The sequence below is a fragment of the Macrobrachium nipponense genome, chromosome 9 (assembly GCF_015104395.2).
Source record: "Macrobrachium nipponense isolate FS-2020 chromosome 9, ASM1510439v2, whole genome shotgun sequence".
Classification (NCBI taxonomy): Eukaryota; Metazoa; Arthropoda; class Malacostraca; order Decapoda; family Palaemonidae; genus Macrobrachium; species Macrobrachium nipponense.
Window position 1 is genome coordinate 63696689 of NC_061110.1, and position 7392 is coordinate 63704080.

Consider the following 7392-nt stretch of genomic DNA (forward strand, 5'->3'; position numbering starts at 1 on the left):
AAAACATTATGTAACCTGAGTAAATGAGTTTTCCAATCATTACTTTGGACAACAAGATCATCTATGTAGATCTCAGTACCTTCTAATCCACAAACCACACGGTTCATTAATCTTTGAAAAGTACAAGCAGCATTCCTCATCCCAAAAGGCATGACCTTACATTCATACAAGCCGAATGGGTGACAAATGCCGAAATTTCTCTTGCTCGATCCGACAAAGGAACTTGCCAGTAGCCCTTGAGCAAATCTAACTTTGTAATATACTTTGCTGAACCAATGCTGCCTATGCAGTCGTCAATTCTAGGAAGAGGAAAGGAATAATTTTTAGTATACATATTAACTTTACGATAGTCCACACACATCCGATACTGTCCATCGGATTTCTTCACCAATACTTTAGGGGAGCTCCAAGGACTAACAGAGGGTTGTATTAAATCATTCTTCAACATATATTCTATTTCCTTATTGACTATATCTATTTTAGTGGGATTTAGTCTATAAGGGCTTTGTTTAATTGGCGAAGGTTCTCCTGCTACCACATCATGTTCAATTAAACTAGTCAATCCCGGAGAGTCTCTAACCAAATCTGAAAAAGAATGAAAATAAACTTTCCATTTCCTTTTTTTGATTTAGATCAAGATGTTTCAGTTTCTCCTCTAACCCATCTAAACATTGCACATTCTTGGATAGAGCATCTGAAGGTACTTGATTAATTATATCCTCTGACCCATCAGGAAGCACCTCTGCCACCAAAGAAACCGATTCATACCATGTTTCCAAAGGATCAGATCTACTAGAGACATAAGGTTTCAGTCTGTTGATGTGAAAAATTCGACACTTTCGTTTGGTCCCGGGAGCTTCTATTTCATAATTGAGATCAGATAATTTCCTCAACACCTTCCAAGGCCCCTTATACCTTGGTTCAAGGAAGTTATCCGAATCTGTACCCAACACCAAAACTAATTCCCCAGGCTCAAACGACAGTGCTCGAGTTTTCTTGTCATAATTGATCTTCATAGCAGCCTGAGAGCTTGCTAAATTTTCTCAAGCAAACTTCCAGGCGCTAGAAAGTTTTTCCTCTAAGATTATCAACAAATTCACCCACGTTCGTCTCCTTCATCTGATCAGATTCCAAAACTTCATATAAAATTTCTAAAGGGCCCCGTATTTTATGTCCAAAGACTAATTCAAAAGGAGCGACGTCCGTGGATGAATTTGGATGACTTCTAAGAGCAAAGAGAGCAAAAGGAAGGCCCTTATCCCATTCCTCTCTATGCTTATAACAAAATCTCCTTAAAATTGATTTAAGAGTTTGATGGAATCTTTCCACCACTCCCTGACTCTCTGGATGGTAAGGAACACTAGTAGTGTGTATAATGGCCAGATCTGCACACTTACTTCGAAATTCCTTACTAGTAAAATTAGTTCCACAATCAGTTTAGATCTTACAAGGGATTCCATAACTCGAAAAGAAAATTACCAACTGGTCAAATACAGCTTTAGATGTGACTTTCTTCATGGGAATGGCTTCGGGAAATCGTGATGCCCGATCCATCACAGTAAGTAAATAGATAAAACCTGTTTTAGTTTTAGGCAGAGGGCCTACTATATCAACTACCAGCTCATTAAATGGCTCCCAATAGCTGGTATGGGATATAAAGGTGCTTTTACAATTGTCTGATTAGGTTAACCTACCACTTGGCACATCGGACATTCTTTTACATATTGTTTTACTGAAGATTTCATTCCTGGCCACCAAAAAACATTTAGCCATCCTATGGAACGTCTTCCAGACACCAAAATGACCAGAGAATGAATCATCATGGGATAAATTTAACATTTGTTTCTGAAATTGAGAAGGGACCACTATTTGCTCAATACGAGACATTCCTGGCCACCAAAAAACATTTAGCTATCCTATGGAACGTCTTCCAGACACCTAAATGACCAGAGAATGAATCATCATGGGATAAATTTAACATTTGTTTCTGAAATTGAGAAGGGACCACTATTTGCTCAATACGGGACATTTGGGGATCAGTAGCAACCAGGGGACGACTCACCCTATATAATATGCCCCTTTTACCCAGAATCGAGGCTTCGTCAAGTCAGAAGTATCACCTAAATTAAAATTAAACTCTCTCTTCTGGGCTTCAATAAAAGCTGCTCGATCCCAATCAGGAATTACATTATCACTACGTGCTACACTACTTACTACAGACCCGGGTCTTCCTACATCTACGTCTACCTCTAAACTACTCAAATTTAACTCTTCATCATTATTTAATAAGTCTGCAGCTCTTGCTGCAGCTCTAGTGGTAACTGCTACTGGACACTTATTGACTGACAATATTGGGAATAATTCCTGGCCATCACTATTAATCATATCATTTCCTAATATCCCATCAATACCAGCTATAGGAAGACTCTCGACAACTGCCAACTTGGTCTTTCCATAATACCCAGGGAATGACAACATTACCTCTTCTAAAGGAGCTGAAACTATTATGTTCGGGAAACCTCCTGGAACAATAAAGTTCCCTGAATACTTCACCAAACCTTTTAAACTGTTTTCCAGCACTAACGACCGAGCAGACCCTATATCTCTCAAAAACCTAACATCAATAATGACAGAATTATATATTACTTTTCCTGGCCAAATGTACTTATCATATTTCAGTCATTCCTGTGGATTATTATTTCCATCTCCAGGCATACTATTACCAACACTACCAATATTTATAATGGGTAATTTTACGTCAGGAGATGCACTTGGCATTAAAGCCACAGGATTATTCCTTTTAAGATAATTTGTTCTGGCGTGACACTGAGCCTGGAAATGACCGGGTTTATTACACCAGAAAAGTGTCTTCATATTATAGTTTCCTGTCCCAGAACTACCTCCTTTGGAAGATACACGAGTACCAGGTTTACTCGTGAATTTTCCATTCTTACTAGCAGGGAAATTATTCTGAACCACAGAATTCTTATATTATCAACCTCGTATTCCTGTATGGAAATTCGCTGACCTGACTACATTACTATTTAAATCTTTGCTGGCGAAATTGCCTGAACCTGTTCTATGGGTCAAGACATATTCGCCAGCCACTTGAGCTGCCTTACCTAAATTAGTGACCTTTACTTCTTCCAAATAAATTCTAAGCCTGAGTTCTCTCAAGGAAGAAAAAGTAAGAACTTGACGACTTTTCAACCACTTGTCAAACTGTTCCTCCTTGAACCTGGCAAATTCTACATACAGTAAGGATGGATGCTTATTAAGGTTTCTAAACTTCAACCTGTATGCCTCAGGGACCAAATCATAGGCTTTTAAAATTAGTGCCTTTACCTTGTGATAATCCCTGGCTGTCCCCTCCTCCAAGGCATTATATACCCGAATTGCCTTGCCCACCAATTTACACTGAATCAGCACTGTCCACATCTCTGGTGGCCAAGACAACCGAGCTGACACCCTCTCAAAGGCCTTGAAGAATTCAGGAACATTCCTTTTCATAAAAAATGGGGACCACAATTTTTAATGCAGCCCCAATATTAAACCTACGCGGCTGACTACCTCGTGGGTTGCTAAATTGGTTAGGGGCCCCTTGTAACCTAGCCATTTCCAAATTAAGGTTGGCCATCTCTATCTCATGCCTCCTCACCCTCTCGTTCCCTGCATGCTCCAGTTTCAACAACTCTATTTTTTTGCAAATTAAATCATATTCCTGAATTTATTTTGATTCAGAATTTACAGGAACCGTAAGAACTGCTGGCCTTAAATTCTCTTCAGTCAAGAAAGGGTTTGTGGTTATATTTCCTCTTGGCAGCAAATTGGCTGGGCCTTCATAAATGACTCCAGTCTGACGAGGATCATCAAATAACGAAAAACTTGCACCACCACTAATTCCATTATCATCTACAACTAACCTATCATCATTTCCTAATTCACTACCTCTATCACTAATGTTTTCCCCAACTAATCCTTCAGCTTCAGCCAAACCTTGCACAACACTGTTCTTCACCATTATTAATAACTTCCTCTTGGTATCTGTCGTTTTGAATGGAATACCTAACCACCTAGCACAACTAACGAGATACTCTTTGCCTAATATTGGTAAATGCCTAATACAATCGGCAGACCCTAAGAACTCTGCAGGACTAAACTTAAAGTCTTCCAAATTATCCATAGTGGTAGGAGAGAAAGGTATATCCACAAATAAATACTATAACCCCCACCGAGGAGCGTTCCAAAGTCCCAATTGCTGTGTACACCTGAGTGCAAGTCCTGTCACGGTCGCTAGATTGTTACGACCTTATTTACGGCCGTAATTTTAAGGGTTCTTGTCTCTACTCAGAATTTGCGGTCAGTAAAAATGTAACGCAACAACTTAAGAACAAAAGAACAAACACCTCAACAAAAGTTACAATATTTATTTACACAAGAAAAAGGTAATGGCTGGCAAATATAATATCAAAATGAATATATATATCAAGGGAAAAACCAACCTTAAGATCTTTAAAAGATCACCTATAACTAAACTAAACCCTAAACCAAGAAATAGGATATTTTTAAATATGACTTCAGGTAGGTACCTTCCAAATACCTAAGAAAATAAGTTAGGCAGAAGGAAGCAAGAGAAAATAAATGGAGAAACTTAATATTATTCCTACCTAACATATACAAACTAACTTACATTCAAAACTTAACTTAGTAACTTGAATATATGTTATTAAGACTAATTATAATGATTTAGAAACCTTCAGTTAATAAATAGAAAATGAAAACCAATAATCTTATTAATTCAAAATTAGAAATGATCATGAGAGGCTTGCCAGAACTACTCATCAGACCATACAAGGTCCAGTAGACTGTACTGCATACAGGGGCGTGCAAATCTACAGGTACACAGCGATCCACGATCGTCTTTATAGTTATAAAAACTTCCCATACCTGTAGATAGCCGCCCTATTTGTCTCCTCGAGTTCCAAGAACTCACTGACGCTGATGAAAGGGTCAATCTGCTCAAGCTGCAACGCCTGTAGGCAACTCAAAGCACCACAGGAACTCTGAGGGTGGTAGTCTCCAAGAATCCGGGACGTCAACGGATCTCGCACGCCACAAACTGCACCGTTCTATGTAAGTATGGGCCAACTCGTTCGGAATCCTTTCGACGAACGAGGGAAGGGGCGTGGCTGACAAATGCTGCGAGTGACAAACACCAGCGACCACACACAGGGCAGCGAAAGATTAAAGAAGCCATGATCTAAACCTCCGAACAAAAAACTGCAGAAGTGACCATAAATTAGTGGCAAAGCATCAGGCTGTGAGGAGGAAGTCAAACTAACTTGTCACGTATCACCACCCTTACGATCAAGCCTTCCACTCGAGTCAACACAGCTCATTGGAGCTGTGTGACTCGAGTGGAGGGCTTGATCGTAAGGGTGGTGATACGTGACAGGTTAGTTTGACTTTCTCCTCACAGCCTGATGCTTTGCCGCTAATTTATGGTCACTTCTGCAGTTTTTGTTCGGAGGTTTAGATCACGGCTTCTTTAATCTTTCGCTGCCCTGTGTGTGGTCACTGGTGTTTGTCACTCGCAGCATTCGTCAGCCACGCCCCTTCCCTCGTTCATCAGAAGGATTCCAAACGAGTTGGCCCATACTTACTTAGAACGTTAATAAGGCACTTCAGTAGTTCACTAATACCGGGGGAGAAGGTAGTAAACGAAATGCCTAAGAAAAACAAAGCAAAACTGCAAAATCATATGACTCTCTTACAGAGTTCATCAAACTAAGACAGAGCTTAAATATACAAAAAAACGATACTAGCATATTAATAAACTTAAACTAAAATAAGATCAAAAGGTTGGACACAACGATTAACAAATTATAATTAACAAATTATAATGAAATTACTTTAATCTAATAGGGGCAAATTCAGGACAGCCAATGGGAGCAAAGAGAGTTTCTCTAGAAAACGGAGGGTTTCAGTTCAAAGGGGCAACTTGCATATAGGCAAGGATGAATGAGTCTTGTTATTAAGAAGTCTTAACTTTCCTTGGTTCTGGCTTAAAATCCTAAACATTTCCCCATTCTAGAGGACATTTCAACCCTAGACGGGTAGGAATGGACAAGACAAGCCAGAAACAAGGACAAATGACAAATATAGATTATTGAGCCTTCCATACTCCCTTGAGTAGACTTATAATATAAACGGGATTCAAACTCTGCCAATGATAATATTCATGAAGGTTTACTCGACAGGCAGAGGATTACTGATTAATTAGAAAATATAGAGTGACGTGACTAAAGACTAACAACTTGCTATATTCCAATAAAGAATACTCTTAAAATATAACGTCACACTGAGAATGACGGTTAAAATGAATAGCAAATAATGATTAGATAAAACTTAACATACAGGGTAGATAATGTCATATATAATACTGCCAGCTTAATTGTTTAAGGCAACACATACTATTAGTTTATCTTGATGGGGCCATATGGCGCCTTCAGGTGTGTTAATAGCCCTACGATTTCGTTAAGTGACTTTGTCTCATAACATCATAGTAAACATTAGTGCAAACTAAATTGGGCAGAATTAATGAAGTAATTCTCTGTAGAGATGAAATAAGATTACACAAAATGTAAGTCTCACCAGAGACAATGGCAATCCCACAAAGTATAGAGACTAGGAAGTAACACAAAATCAGAAATCAAATCAAAACAATGTATAAACGAGCCAGGCTTTGAAAATATCTCCGAAGCTATAGCAATTTTTGCTAGCTAAAATTTTTCCTAGTCGGGAATGCTAAGTGCCTAGGATAGGGCACTGTGCCAATTGTGGTACTTTTATAATAGTAGTTCAAAATGAAGTACTAATTTATAAGGCCAGAGTAGCTGGCGGGTGTGACTCTGCCTAAACAGAGCATACAATATACAATAAAGGCCTACAGGCAGTAAAGAAGAGGAAAGGAAGCTATGGAAGAGAAAGTATAGACAGTACAAAAAAATAGAAAGTTACAAAAAGGTCAGAAGGAAGTAGAAGTAGCAGAATCTGCACTCTCCTCTGGATGGAGAGGGTCAGAGTTCTCTATAAGAGGGTGGCACTGTGCCTGGCACTACTGCAGAGAGAATATTGGCTCTCGTAAGGTTTTGGAAATCCTCGACGCCCTTTTCCCTTCTTCCTCTGGAGAGGTCGGTTTGACGAACATGGAGGGCCTTGAAAGACTCAAGCCCTCTGAAGATGTCGGAGGGGCATCGGCTCCGGCTGCTGCGACAACCGGGGCCTTGGCACTCGTCCCTGTGCCTAATGCTGTGTGGCTTGGTTCCCTGAGTACTTCAGCCAAATAGGATTCAGCAGTCATTACTCCGGGACTGGTTAGCTGCTGAGGGG